Here is a 15552-nt window from a genome sequence, read left to right on the forward strand (position 1 = left end):
TGGCTTGAATTCTTTCTGGGGTCAGTTTCCTTCCCTCCTTCGACAAGAGATGACCTAAGTAGGTCACCTCTTGTCGACAATATTGCAGCTTGGAGAGAGACACTTTATGATGGAAAGCAGATAAATGGCGCAACAATGACAATGTGGCTTCTTTGCAGATCTTTTCAGTATCCGCGGCGATTAGTAAATCGTCCACGTACTGAATCAGAATAGCGCCACTAGGTAAAACAAGTGCATCAAGCTGCGCTTTCAAAGCTTGACTGTATATGGATGGACTCTCACAGTAGCCCTGGGGAGCGCGTTTGAAGCGGAAGCTTCGGCCTCCCAGACTAAAGCCAAAAATGTCTCTGCTCTCTTCTGCAATTGGGATGCTAAAGAAAGCATTCTTTAAATCGATCACTGAAAACCATGCAGCAGAGGCTGGAATCATCGTTAACAAGGCAGTTATATCAGGGACAACTGGAAACTGTGGCACAACAATCTTATTAACCTCTCTAATATCAATCACAAATCTGTAAACAGGTGGCTGTGAAGGGTCCGTTCGTTTTAAAACAGGTAAAATCGGACTATTGCAAACGTTGCCTCTTGTCTCTTCAATTACACCCTTATTAATCAAATCGCTGACAATGTCTAACAATGCTTTCTGGCCTTCATTAGAGATCTTGTACTGGGGAATACGTGGCAGTCTGACATTAGCCTTTAAAGTTACCACGTATGGCGGTATCTCCAAGAGGCCCACATCATTGGGACCAGTAGCCCAAAGGACATCCGGAAGGGATGACAATTCAGGCGGCATTGTATTTTTAGACAAGTACATCGGGGAAATCACTTTCCTGCCTAATGTAAGTTGTACCCCTGATGGTGAACAATACAGTGTAGCATGTAATCTTTTCAACAAATCTAACCCTAGCAAATTCTCACCACAACCTGTTGTTAGAATCAGGGGTGCTTTCAGCTCGCAAGGTCCAATAGAAAGTGACATGGGACTAGAAATCGGGTTTCTAACTGGGGCGCCAGAAAAACCTACTGAAACATTTATATCGCCAGACAAAGGTGCGCCAGGGAGTTTTGAATGCATGATTGAACTCTTTGCAGCACCAGTGTCTAGCAGAAAGGGCTCCGTTACATTTGCTGTAGTCACCTCAACATACGGTCCGCTCTGATCCACTGGCACTGAAACAACTCCCTCTCTCTGTCTACGGCTGTCCTAGTAGTCATTATTTCCTGCATCGCCGTCCTCTGCATAATAATCATTATTGTAATACTGAGCTGTATTACTAGTTGTGTTAGCTTGCTGGTCAAAACTATTGATGGTATTCTGAGGCGGCAGAGGACGCGCGTTCTGGGGAGCATTTCCACGCCCTCTGCCTCTAGGAGCTTGCTGACCACCCCTACCTCTTGCGCCATAAGCATTACCGTTCCGCTGCATTAATTTAGGGCAACTATATTTAAAATGACCTTCCTCTTTGCAGTATGAACATTGGTTGGGACCTACAGGGACACGTGGTTGATAATACCCGTTCATTTGCTGATTGTTCTGAAATTGTTGGGGTTGGTGATAGACACCTTGGGGTTGCCTATAATTATTCTGACCTCCACGTGGCGGATAGGCCTGCTGCAAAAGGACCTTTGTCTTTAGTTCCTTCCTTTTCTTATCTGTTCTATCTTTTTCATCCTTATCTCTGTTCTCGTAATACTGTGCAGTAGCCAGTATTTGCGCTGAAGAGGAAACAGCCCAAGAACTTTCTGAATCTTTTAACTTTTTACACAGGTCAGGAAGTAAATTCTGCACAAATGTATCCACAAATAACCGTTGGCCACCCTCAGTACTCATATCTTGCCCACTGTGATCAATAAACGTTTCTTCAAACCTGGTAAAGAAGTCTTACACTGTTTCATCTTTCTTCTGCTTGCATGCAGATAGCTTGTCCCAATTTACGCGCATCACGGGCATTATTGTCTTCATATACGTGATGATTCTACCAGGGAGTTCTGCTATTAAAGGCTCAGGTTTTGCGCCACCAGTTTGTCTAGCGTCAGCGGCAATAATATCAGCCCATGTAGCACCTAGTTCTGCATCGTGATCTGCATTACGAATTGATCCCCATAGGGGCTGTGGAACAACATTACCAAACAACATGTCTATGTCGGCCAGATTCATAACGCATGACCCTGCCGTCTGTGACAACTCTTTATAATATCCTGCAGGGTTTTTACGGGGATCAGGCAATGTCTGCTTAAGCGCTAGCACCTCAGAACGCTTCCATGGAACATGCACCCAAACACGCTGGAAATGTTATGGCACAGCAGCGATACCGGCACCGGCGTCAGCTGCAACTGCTTCCTTCCATACCGGGGGAACTTCTCTCATGGGGTATTGTCGCGCTTTTACCTTCTTCCCCACAAGGACATCTTGTTCAAATAATGACTGTTGACAATCAGCATTCCTGAAGGATAATACAACCGCAACTGCTTTATCTACCTCGCGATCCACAATTGTACCAGTTCCAAAATCGAACCTCACTCTACACAACTCCTGCGGGCTCGGGTCTTTACCACTATCCTCCAATTCTTCACAGAGAATTTCGCACATTTTCTCAAACACATATCTCTGTTTTGGGGCATCCCATTGATGGAAAACGTTGACAACTGATTCCACATCATACAGTGAAGGGAAAACAATCCATCTACGCGCCATGCGATCTATTACCTTTTTCTCATCCGGGTTAGGCAATTGACTGCGCAATTGCTTACGCTGTAAACCAGGAGTCGCACCCGATGACTCAAAGAGAGGAGACATTAATGTAGTAACCACATTAGCTAAGCGCTGTCGCGCTGAAGGAGAAGCTGAGGCGAAAACAGGGGGATAAACAGAGGGGAGAAAAGAGGATGCAGAAACAGGTACTGGAGTTGTGCAAGGAAGAGTATCAGGGGAGGCAGTCAATATGCTAGGCAAAGTCGCAGGGAGCGCGGGGGCAGTTGGAAACACAACTGGCGGCCCTTGAGAAGGCTGCGCTATAGGAATAGGAGCCGGCTGCAAAGCAACTGGCGGTAGCGGCAAGGCTTGCAGTATATTGACTGGAGGTGGCATATTTACAAGCTGGGGAGGCGCCGTGGCATTTTGAGCATACGGGGGTGGCGAACTCAACAAATGCGACATCAGGGGATCTTTCTCCTTTTCTTCTAACTCATTCTGTTTAGAGTGCGGTAAAGCTGGGTAACATTTGTCGATCCCTAACTTACGCTGCCTGTGCAATTGCTCATTCATCTGCTCCTCCTCATTGTCTTTGAATTGTACAGCTGCTTGCATTACTGTCATACCTCTCTCCCTTTTATTCTTTTTCGCTAGCTTAATTTCCTTCTGTTTGGCTTCCTTTCGCCATATGTGGAAAGAATCAAACATCGCCGGCCGGGCTTTCTTTTTAAACAATTTAATTTCCAAATTATCTAAAATATCGGTATCGAAACTACCATTTTGGGGCCATTTTAAAACACCGTCTTTTCTGGTGTAGTGGATCCACACTTCGTTATATGCAATAGGGCCTACGCCATGTTTTACATAGAGCTCATAAGTTGGAGTTCCAACCGGAGGAACAGGACATGATTCCTCCAGCTGGAAATCTCTTCCACAACCCAAAGAAAATATTCTACCAAATATTCTAGAACCAGGCATCTTCGCTCACTAGTCTAGATCTAAACGTCAGAGGATTATCGATTACGATAGTCTCGTGAATACACGAGTCCTCTGGCTTTGGCGTTTGCAAACTCCAAATTTCCAAATCAAAACGATCCCGAGGGATACCAAACAAATGGGAGACGCTCCACTTATACTTAACTGAATATTGCTGATCGATGGCGTCACCAGAAGACTCTCTCGATTGTTTCGCTCTCTCAAAACTCGTCAAGGGTCCAAAACAGGTCGATTAATTAGGGCAGCAGTCCTTCGTAGCCGTCGGGACGCGGAGAACCTCGCAGAAAAGACTTTCGGACCACGTCGACATGCAGGGGTCGATGAAGTGGCGGCCTTCCTCCAGAATTTCCACACGAAGCTACTCACGAACCTCTGGCTTGGACCGGTACCGCTGAAATCGTCCCGAGTTGGGCGCCAAACTGAAGTACTGGGTATTTTAGACCCAGCGGTGCAGGGGCACACACCCTATGACTTCTGGGTTCACCCTGTTCCAGACCTACAGAAACACAGAGTCTTCTGGGTGAAGTCAAAGATCGTTTATTGGCTGCAGACCAATTACAGGTATCCTAGAAGTACAACAGCGTGTATGTTCTCAGGAGACTGCTGCAAATCATAGAAACGGACTTCATCTTAAATACACTTTTTCCTGCCTCAAGCATACATTCCTAGGTTTTATGATACGGCAATATACAAGTGTACATTTCAAAGAAAAGAGCAGAGTCATGATGACCATCCCACATTCCAGTTCGGCCAGCCAACAATGATTTACACAGCAAGGTTCAGATCCCACATTAGATAATCGATAGGCCCCAATAAACATGAGCATCTCCTGTTTTGGGAAACAAGCCATAAAGCAGGAACAAGCAGGTGCGAAAGTGATTAGCCGGAGGCTTGTGTGTGATGAAAGGACTTTATGGTGCGCTGAGCCCTGATGCTAATCACAGGTGGCCGGAGGAAGGGGAGCTCGTGAGACCAGTTTGACCTGGGGCAGCAGAGCCAAGCTGCCCAGGTCACAGAAGAGTCATGGAAAGGCACATGGATTGCAAGGCCCGTAGTTGCTTCATTATAGCCTATGTGAGGGCAATCACAAGATGGCCACTGCTTCCAAAATGGAACCCGCGTAGTGAAGCAGAATGACGTGTACACAGTGCATTCATAGCTAGAACGATATATAAAGCACTCGTACATGCCGCATTAACCATTTGCGGTTTGCTAATACCAGGATAGACAGTGGTGGGGCCCTGTCCCCTACGCGGTAACAGAGATTAAAGTACGACAAGTTGGAGTCGAAGGGTATCAAGCTGTGGTATGTGGGGTTTGTAGTGGTTAAAGAGGTATTGAACTGTGGTTAGGGTTTGCTTCTTGTAAATGAGTAGAGTGCATTTGCTGTAAATGTCTTAATATGTTTGTGGATGAGGTGTGGCCAAAATGGCGGCTGCGCTATAGAGAAGTCTGGAGCTGGCCTGCTGAATCTCCTTCAATATCCTGCCCACTCAGCCACACAAAGAGGGGTTATAACCCCCTTACCTTTAGAAGAGGCGACTAAAACCACCGGCGGCCCAAGAAGTGGTGTGCAGGAGCCACTGAGCTAAACTGCAACGAGGTGGCCTGTGCCGGCTGGCCCCTGCAAAGAGGCTGAGCCCTCCCGGTGATGGATGCTGCCACAACTGGGGATGGGTAGAGCGGGGCAGAGGCCGGCTGTGCACTGCAACCTGCAGGCTGAGCGTGACCGCCACTACCCCTTGCTCACCCCAGCAAGATCTGGGCAAGTCGGGCAGTGAACGCCGGCTGCGTTTGGGCCGACTCCCAGGGTGGTCTCTGCATCCGTGCGACAGACCAGTGGGACGTGGGCCTGGCTCGCTGGACATCTGAGGAGGCAGTACATACAGGGATCGGGCAACGGCCTGGGCCCCCTCTTATGACAAGCACAGAGGTTGAAGAAACATTGCCCTCACAGGCTAGAGGTTAGGTGCAACTGAGCAGAGGATGTAGATATTGTAGGCCGGTCCGAGGGCGGCAATGAAGAGTGAGAGACACACACGGACTCACTCGGACGACCATCAAACCTGCCTGCACATGGCTCACTTGCCAGATATTTACTCTGCTGGGGCTCACTCATCGTTTCGTAGCTTAGCATTTACAGGGATCCTGGGAGCCACCGACACACCAGTATATTAAGTGCGAGGAAACCTGAAATAAGGTGCACCCCCACAGAAAGAAACATTTGATATGGGGGAATAGTGCCACAAGATGAAAGACTGCTCCTTGGCTACTGTGGTTATCCAACCCCTGCCATAGATTTCACCACTAGTTCATCGGGGCGATTTGCCGAGGCGGGGACCCCACAACATTAGGTTTTGCGGAGGAGAGCGGCTCACACAGAATCCAAATAACCCACCAGAGGAAACCTACCAGGAGGCACTGACCTCTGCTGCGGTATGGACCCACGAGCTCAAGGAGGGCCTGGCAGCTGCTGGCGAAACTGTGCTTCTGCTGAGATCTCAGAAACCCTTAGCGATCATTAACACGGCCCTGGGTGATTGGGCTCTGGAGAGGCCTAGACATGTTGCTCATACTTCACAGTCCTAACAGACATAAATATGGGGAAAGATAGACCGCAGAGAGGGGCGCATCGTGCCTGGACCCCCTGGGTGAGCCTCCGCCAGGGGTAGGGAATGCACCGGCAGATCCCACTGGCGCTCAGATCCTTGCTGCCATCGAAGCCTCCAGCATGATGGCTCAGGCCAAAATCGATGCTGTCTCCCTTGATGTAGGCTTACCGAGGGTGGACCTGAGGGCCATGGCGGAGCAATCCCTGGCGACTGAACAGAAGGTCTCGAAGTTGGAGACCGAGGTCTCCACCCTTTAAACAACCCTTACTGATCTAACGGCAAAAACGGTGATACTGGAATGCAAAGCAGAAGACACGGAAGGTCGATCTCGTAGATGCAACCTGCGCTTTGTGGGATTCCTGGAGAGAGCTGAGGGTAACGCACCAGAACTTTTCCTCAAAAGGTGTATCAAAGCAACACTACCTTCCACCCTTCTTTCTCCCTGCTTTGTGATCGAACTGGCCCACTGGGCACTGGGACTGGCCACGCCGGTAGGTGCCTCTCCACACACTCTTATAGCCAAGATCCTCAACTACTGAGACCAGACTGCAGGGTCTGACAGCAAATGGGCGCACTCTTCTTGAATGAGCCTGGCATTGCTCCAGGCAGAAAGAGGGAAAGAGAGAGCATTAGTGGAGGAGGTGACTGCAGCGAGCTCCGAGGCAAGCACAGGAGATGTAGTGGAGGATGTGAGAAGTTGGCCTGGTATATGCTGTCCACTAGTTATAGTGGGCACCTTGCACCAGTCCAAACAACCCCTTATTGATGATTGGTTAAAGACAACCTTATTTGAAAGCTATCCTAGTGGTAGCTATGGAGAGCAGCCTTCAGGCTAAGTCTTGAAGGAATGTAAAGCAGCTTGTTTTACCAGTCTATAATCTCTTGAATGGCCAAATGAAAGGAGATCCACACCAGGTATATATATAAAATATATGTATTTATTCCTAAACACACCCTACTAGTCTCTTTATGAGGGTAGAGGTCAAAGCACATTTGTTACACTTAATATATCACAGTAAATTAGCACAATATACGATAGGCCCAAGGGGCGGACCAAACCATATATTAAGAAAGTGGTATAAGAACCACGACTCAACTATACAGAAGGCCTAGAGCCTGTAAAATCGCTGGGACCCCAAGGAACCACCCATGGTAGTAACACAGGGGACCCACAGTGGACGTGTGCAGTGTGAGAACACAGCGGAGAGCTCCGTTAGCTTCTATGTGGAAAGTCGCGGTTGGAATTTTAAAGTTTAAGGACCCTTAGAGGTGGACTAGGAACAAGCCCTTTTGGACTTAGATGGTTCTAGGGCCAACACCCACGGAAGCACCGGAGTACTCGTGTTACCTCACCCAGGGAAGCCGGGTGCATAGGTGTCAAATGGTGTCGGGTCGCGTCGTCGTTTCCAAAGGCGAGATGCTGCAAAGTGCTGCTGCCTGGAAGAGGAGAAGTGTCAGAAGAGATCCAAGCCTGGATCGACGATGTGAAGAACCTGAAAGCAAAGAGGACAGAGTCTGGGTCACTGGCCAGTGACTAGAGGCACGATAGTCGAATGTCCACTGATGTCAGGTGCTTCAGGTGCGAGGGGAAGCTTGACTCTTCAGCCATGAGGACCCGGAGGTGTCGATGACAACCAGGAGCTGGATTCGAGCTGTCCCATGAAGGATGTCGAGTGCTGCAGCGTCAGGGCCAGGATTGGACACAACAAACCTTGGCAACAGCAACCCACGCAGGAAGAGGAAAGATGATCCGGTGCAGACCAGCAAGGTCCTGGGGACTCCCCAAGTGATGGAGAGTCAGGGCACGTCTGGAGCAACTAAGTAAGCCCAATAAAACTTAGAATTGCCTTCACAGGGACCCACCAGTCAACGGACCAGGGATCGCGACGATACCTCGAGCGAAAACACAAAGGACCGGCTCACGGAACACTCGTGGAGTGTAGGCAAGCAATCTTCGGTGGAAAAGGTGCTCGGGGTCTGGGCTACAAGTAACCCAATGCACAGCATCAAGGGATGTTGAGAAGCTAATGCACTTGCAAATGTGCACGTGTCCAGGGGTTCCGGTTCCACGGTACCCACAAGGGCTACGGGTCTCAGCTTTGCTGGGGACTCGGGTCAGCCTCTGGGAAGTCTGGAAACTCACCTCCTGAGTTGCAAATACTTCGGAGTCCGGCGGGAGCTTCAGAAATGCAAACTGGTCAGATGTGCCTTTGGTGCTTGCCAAGCAGGGGAGTAACTCCTTTACTCCAAGGGAGATTCTTCAGTCATCTAGCGTTGTGTAGATCGTCGAAGTTCCAGGATTCAGTTTCAGAGTTTCGTCCAGGGATATCTAAAGTTCTGTAGTCAGAGGTTCCTCCTTTTTACCCAAGGAAGGGGTTGGACTAACTCAGGGGACCCACCTATGGGAGGGTTTGGAAAGAGGGGTGGCTACACCCATTTCCTTTGTCCAGTTTCACGCCAGAGCAGGGGCTGGTAGCCCCTGCAACCGGTTTCAGCTGGACTATGCACAGGGACACAAAATGTGCCCCCAGTGCAGACTTCAAAGCACTCTTGGAGTGCGACCACCAAGCCCGAATCCACTAAAGCCTGTCTGGGAGGTGGTAACACCTCCCTGTGACAGGAAACCTATTGTCCAGGCCTCCCCAGCCATAGTTTTAGTCAGCAGCAGGAGGCCAGACTTGTGTCTGTGGCTGGCAGCATCCATTTTGTGATGCCAGGGCTCTTTTAGCTGGTACAGGGTATACCGGTGTTGTCATGTCTCTCCCTCTAGAAGGGTGGGATCATACTCCCACACAAGTTACTGGTGTGGGGGTATGATTCCAAGGTGTTTGGCACCAAACACAACATGTTTCTGTGCAGCCATCCCAAAGTTAGCATTTACCGTGAGGTTATAATGCACTTAAGAGTATATGGTCAGGCTGCATCACAGACAACCCCGGAGACAAGACTCCGAAGGCTGCAGAGGGGCTCCGCTCATGCATGGGCACCCTCTCACATAAAACCAAGCACCCTGCCTTCAGGATTGAGAAGGCCTGCCATAGGGGTGACTGATAGGTTTATATGCGCAGTGATAGGGTGAGATATAGTGAACCTATATCTCTGTAAGGGGTGCATGCACCACCTCACTCAGGCTGCAGTAGCAGTCCTGTGGTGTCATCTTGGAAGGCTTCCCAGGGGTGGCATAATACATGCTGCAGCCCCTGGTAGGCCTCTGGGGTACCTATGCCCTGGGTACATAGTATACTATATCCTAGGGACAAATAAGGGTACCCCAGAATCCAATCTGGAGTGTACCTAAAATACTTGTAATCAATTTAAAGGGAAAAGCAGATAGGCTGGGGTCCTGAATAGCAGGATCCCAGCCAAACTAAGTCGAAAACAAGCAAAACACCAGGAAAAAAGTGGGGGCAACCATGAAGTCAGATTCCACCTTCCTACATAACCCGCCCCCCCCCAACGAAAGGAGATCAGGCTAACCTTGGCCAGTTGAGCCTTTATTGACTAAGTGGCCATATAAGCAAGAACCTGCACAAGCATGGTTACCCCCTGTCTTATGGTCCACTAAGCAATCCCTAATCCCAAGGGTATGGGATGATCTCCACCATGGAGAATCACTACCTGTAGTGTGTTTTGGCAAAGAAAAAGGCTGGTGGGGTGTCTGAGTATAGAAGTGAGGCCCTAATAAAGTTGGTCTCAGCTTCCTCAGCTCACTGGTCACCATGGAGGCCTTTCTTTCCATGACTGAGTTGTATTTGGCACTAAGGGTCAACCTTTGGCTGTTTACAGCTGGGGGTTGGGTCTCTTTGGTTGGAACACTGGGGGACATGGTACGTTTGGAACCTTTTGGCCCCAGGTTTGCCTTGGCCCAACATACTCCATCTGAGAGAGGTCCCTACCCAATGGTAAGCTGGATCCCTTAGTGTGTTTAGGAATTTTCACCTGGCTAGGGCTACTAGACAGGGTGCCCCTAATCTGCTGATCGGGGTTCCTCTGGACAGGGGGCCTTGTGGGGTCCACTGACCTCCCTGACCTCTGCAGCTCTGGGCTGACTAAGGTAGGGTAGAGAGGGGCAGGTTACCTGATCCAAACTGGGCACCACCTTGGAAGGGTTCCCTGCCATCGGAGGTGGTGCCAGAACAGGCCTGACTACCTCTGGAGCAGCTCCTTCACTAGGGGTAGGATCAGTTCACTGAGGAGGCTGACCCTTACCTATAGTCTGGGGAGAAGAAGACTTTTCTTCAACCCTTGTTCTCTCTTGTGGAGGAGAGTGGGCCATTCTTTCAGGCTCCATCACTATAAAATGTCCCTGGGGTTGGGCTGTGCTCTTCACAACCCAACCAACTCTCTCAGGGAGGGCTAACATTCAAATGGGCCTGGTATTCAACTAAAGCCCAGGCTGACATTTCTAGATCATTGCCCAACAGGCAATCTGCAGGCACGTTTGGGGACACTGCCACTCTCTTTGGGCCAGTGACCCCTCCCCAGCTGAGATAAACTATGGCCATGGGATGATCTGTTCGGATACCATCAATGTTGGTCACCTGGTACTTGAACTCAGGTAACAGCTGTTGACGGGGGACTAGTTCCCTGTCACCATGGTGACACCAGCCCCAGTGTCCCTGAATGCCAAAGCTTTTTGACCATTGATTAAGGGCTCCTGTCCATACTTGCCCAAAGTATTGAGACTCATAGTAAAGGTGGTAAAACCCAAGCCACCATCACAGACGGAGGATGCCTGTGAGGGGGACCTCTCTACATTAGTGCCCACCTCTGTTCCCCATGAGAATGCACCTAACATGTTGGGTGCACTACCACTACATGGGGGATTACTACTGGTAGTACCAGGAGGAGTGGTAGTATTGGTAGGAGGAACATTTTCTTTATTGCCAACCCTAGGGAAGCTGGTTTCATTTTTCCAGTGGCCAGGCTTTTTGCACACATGGCAAAAGGGTTTCTTTTCAGGGGAGGAAGGAGTTTGGGGCCCACCCCCAGAAGAGGACTTTGGGGCCCTGTAGTGGGCTTATCTTTAGACTTATCCCCACCTTTCTCTTGGGTCTTGGAGGAATCTTTCTTCTGGTCACCACCCTGTGTTTTGGGGTTTACCCTGGTTCTGACGCATTTGTCTGCCTTCTTTCCCAATTCTTGGGGAGAGGTCAGATCAGAGTCCACCAGGTACTGGTGTAAAAGCTGGTTTTGACAATTATTAAGGTTCTGCTCCCTCATAATCAAATTGTACAATCCTAAAAAGTCATGCACCTTGCCGCCATGTATCCAACCTTCCAGAGCCTTAGAAGCACAATCTACAAAGTCAAACCAGTGTGGAGTCTGTGCCTTTTGGGTATCTCTGAACTTCAACCTGTGCTGTTCAGTTGTTAGGCCAAACCCATCTATCAGTGCACTCTTCAAGACTTTGTAATTGTAAGCATCCTCTTCTCCAACAGTGAGGAGCTTATCTCTACCTTTGTCTGCAAAGGAGAGCCACTAGATTGCTGCCCACTGCTCCTGGGGGACCCAATGAACCTTACAGTCCCTCTCAAGTGCAGTAATCCATTTGTGGATGTCATCCCCACTCTGGTAGGGAGGTACAATCTTGCTTAGGTTCCTATGGTCATGAGTCTTCTCTCTACCACTAAGGATGTTGCTGCCACCATGGGGCTTTAGCCCCAACTTTCTTCTAGCTCTATGAAGCTCTAGGGACTCCCTTTCTAATGCCAACTGCTCTCTTCTGATACTAAGCTGAGCTTCCTCATACATTTTTTTCCCTTTTTAATTTTTTTTTATTAACATTTTCAATTACAACAATATCCACCATACCATACGGTTTCGTTGTTACATATATCACATCTACAAACTGCAGCAATACCATGAACAGCAAGGTCTTGTTCGAAAACATGTCAACCGCCTCTTTGCCCACATTAACACGTGATATATTAATATCTCCTATTTACACCTCAGCTAGTCGGAGTCCTCTGATTTCGATTCTTCCAGTGGGGTATCACAAATGTTTCCACGATATTCATTCCATTTCCCCCGGACCCGTGTCCATTTTTTGGGGCATCTTCTATGTATGTACACTGATTTTTCAGTTACCATTAATTTGTCCATACCTCGACACCATCCATTTAATGTGGGGGTTTGTCTGGCTCCCCATAGTTGTGCTATATTTCTTTTCTCTAAAGCCATACCAAACGCTACCCAGGTTTGTGCCGCATGATTGAGATCTGTCGGTTCCCAGATGTTGAGTATACATCTCTTCGGCTCCGGCGCCACTGTTATACGTGTGATCCGCGAGATTGTGCGCATGATTGCTTTCCAATATTTGGCAATTTCTGCGCATTGCCAGAGTGTGTGCCAGAATGTGCCTTGTGCCCCACATTGTCGGATACAAAGTGGTGTATCTGTCCTGTGTAATTTGTACAGTAATGTCCTTTTGTAATATGTACGATGTAGAACCTTCAGTTGTACTAATTTAAATCTAGCAGGGATCGCTACCTCCCTGGGGAATGCCATAGCTGCCTGCCAGTCAGCCTCATCTAGTTCACCCAGGTCAGTCTCCCATCTAGTTTTCAGGATTTTTATCGGGTCTGGTTGGTTGTTTACTATTTTCTTGTAAGTTAATGAGATGGCTTTTTTCGTCATATGATCGGTAAGTAGCCTGTCCTCGAGGGGTGATGATTCTGGTAGTTGCGTGCCCTGCGGGATTAGTTCCGTGAGTGCATGTCGTATTTGCATGTAAGTCTCTGTGTGTGCCAAACCATAGTTCTGCTGCAATTGTGTAAACAGGATAATCTCACCCTTCCGCCATAGGTCTCCCACCTTCGAGATGCCGATTAGGTCCCATTGTCTGAAACCCTTCGTATTTCGTAGCTTGCCTAGTTTTTTTGTGTCCCATAGTGGCGTTGCCTGCGTCACAACTCCCTCCCATCCCAGGTCCTTATGCGCTTCATGCCAAATCTTAATTGTATGCGCTGTCGGCTCTGTGAGAGTCTTTGTTTTATTCCTATTTTGAGTTCCCCCATCATACCGTCCACACCCAGGAGATGTCTGTCCATGCGATAAGCTGGTTCCTCCTGCGCGGCGTAAAGCCAGTGATTTATTCCTGCCAGTTGGTAAGCCCTATAGTATGTTTTGATATGTGGGAGTGCTATGCCACCATCATACCAGCTTTTGACCAGTTTGTGCATAGCAGTACGGGTGGCCTTACCATCCCACATCAGCTTGTTTACTTCATTATTAATTGATATGAAGTATGATAGAGGGACGGGAAATGGCGTATTTTGTAGGATGTACAAGAACCTGGGAAGCGCCATCATTTTAAAAAGGGCTGCCCTGCCTGGCAATGTAAATGGTAGGGACCGCCAGTGGAGGACGTCCCGGCGAAATCGTTCCAGAGGTTTCATGAGATTTTCTGCAATAAAATGCGCGTCCTGACATGTTATATGAATACCGAAGCTATCTGTATGTCACAATTGCGTGGGAGTCGCGGGGGAGCGGCCGAGTGTACGAAAATGCGTGATTTCGTCCAATTTATGGTATATCCGGATACACGCCCGTAAGCCGCACAGATATCCACGAGGCAGTTAAGGGAACGGGTTGGCGAGGCCAGATAAAGCAGGATATCATCGGCACAACGCGATATACGGTCCTCCCATCCCATTGCCCACATAAGCCCACGGATTACTGGGTCTTGTCGTATCCATGCCGCCAAAGGTTCCAATACAATTGCAAATAAGAGCGGTGATAATGGGCAACCCTGCTGTGTCCCTTTTGCGAATTGGAAGGCAGCTGAGATGCACCCGTTGGCGACCACTTGCGCCATTGGTTTTGTGTACAATAATTCCACCCATCGTATGAATTTGGGTCCGAATCCCAAATGGTGAAGAACCGCGAACAGAAAGGGCCATTCGACCATGTCGAATGCCATTTGCGCGTCCAGAGAGAGAATTATGGCGTCCTCTTTGATAGTGGATTTGCGCACCAGGACACTGTGGACCCTTCGCAGGTTCAATGCCATGTTGCATTGTGGCATTAAAACCCGATTGGTCCGGGTGAATCACCATTTCTAAATATGGCTGCAGTCGTGTTGCGAGCGCTTTGGCTAATATCTTAGCTTCTGCGTTGATAAGGGAGATTGGCCTGTACGACATGCAACTGTGTGGCGGTTTGCCTGGCTTGTGTATCGCGACGATCGTTGCCAGGCGCTGATCTATAGGAAGTTCACCTTTCTCTAAACTATCAGAGTACATGTTAAGTAGGTGGGCTGCCAGAATAGAAGTCTTCTGTCTATAGAACTCCATGGGAATTCCGATGGGAGCCAAGGCTTTACCTGTAGGTAATGCTACTATTGCCCGTGTCAGTTCGTCTTTTGTAAGGTCTGCCTCAAATGCTTGTGTAGCTGCTTGGGTCAGCGTTGGCATTTTATATCTTTCAGAAAGGCTTTATTTTTGTCCACTGTGACCGTGGCTGTAGGTGTATATATGTGCTTATAATGGGTCGCTAGTTCGTCTACTATGGTTTAGGGATCGGAGGTCGTGATTCCTCATTGTGTATCCAGCTGGGCTATCCATCTATTGGCTCTTTCCTTTTTGTCTAGCCAGGCCAGGAGTTTGCCTGCCTTGTCCCCTTGCTCGTATACTGTGTGCTGTGTTGTCTTGAGTCTTGATTTTGTCTCCTCCCAAACAAAGGACTTATATTCTTGTTGTGCTAGCTGGAGCCCATGTGTAGTCGCCTCATTGATATCTGTGGCATGGTCTATTTCTGCCCTCTCTAACTGCTCTTCCAGCGCTTGAATTTGTTGATGTTGTTGTTTCTTGTGATGTGACACCAACAAAATTGCCTGGCCACGTAGGACCGTTATATATGCTTCCCATAATGTCATTGGTGACTCCACCGAGTGTTCGTTTTTGTCAAAATATCGTTTTGTGGTGATTAGTTTTTTCTTAATATCCTTAACCATTAAATAGTGTGGGTACAGTGGAAAAACCATGCGTCTACCCGGGATGCGTGAAGCATAGGTCAGCAGTACTGGTGAATGGTCCGATATACCCCTAGTGTTGAAAACTAAAACGGGGATATGATTAAGCATTCACTGAAGACATGAGTTCTCTACAGTCAAAACGTGTTTCTTGTCTTATGTTGACTAATGTCCGGACTCCATTTTGTATTGTCATGTCTCCACGTGCTTTGCACGAGAAGAGTCCTACCTTTCCGCTAGTTGCCCTTGTAATCTGCCTAGTAACAGTCTATAAA

Source organism: Triturus cristatus, chromosome 4_2 (assembly GCF_964204655.1).
Source record: "Triturus cristatus chromosome 4_2, aTriCri1.1, whole genome shotgun sequence".
Classification (NCBI taxonomy): domain Eukaryota; kingdom Metazoa; phylum Chordata; class Amphibia; order Caudata; family Salamandridae; genus Triturus; species Triturus cristatus.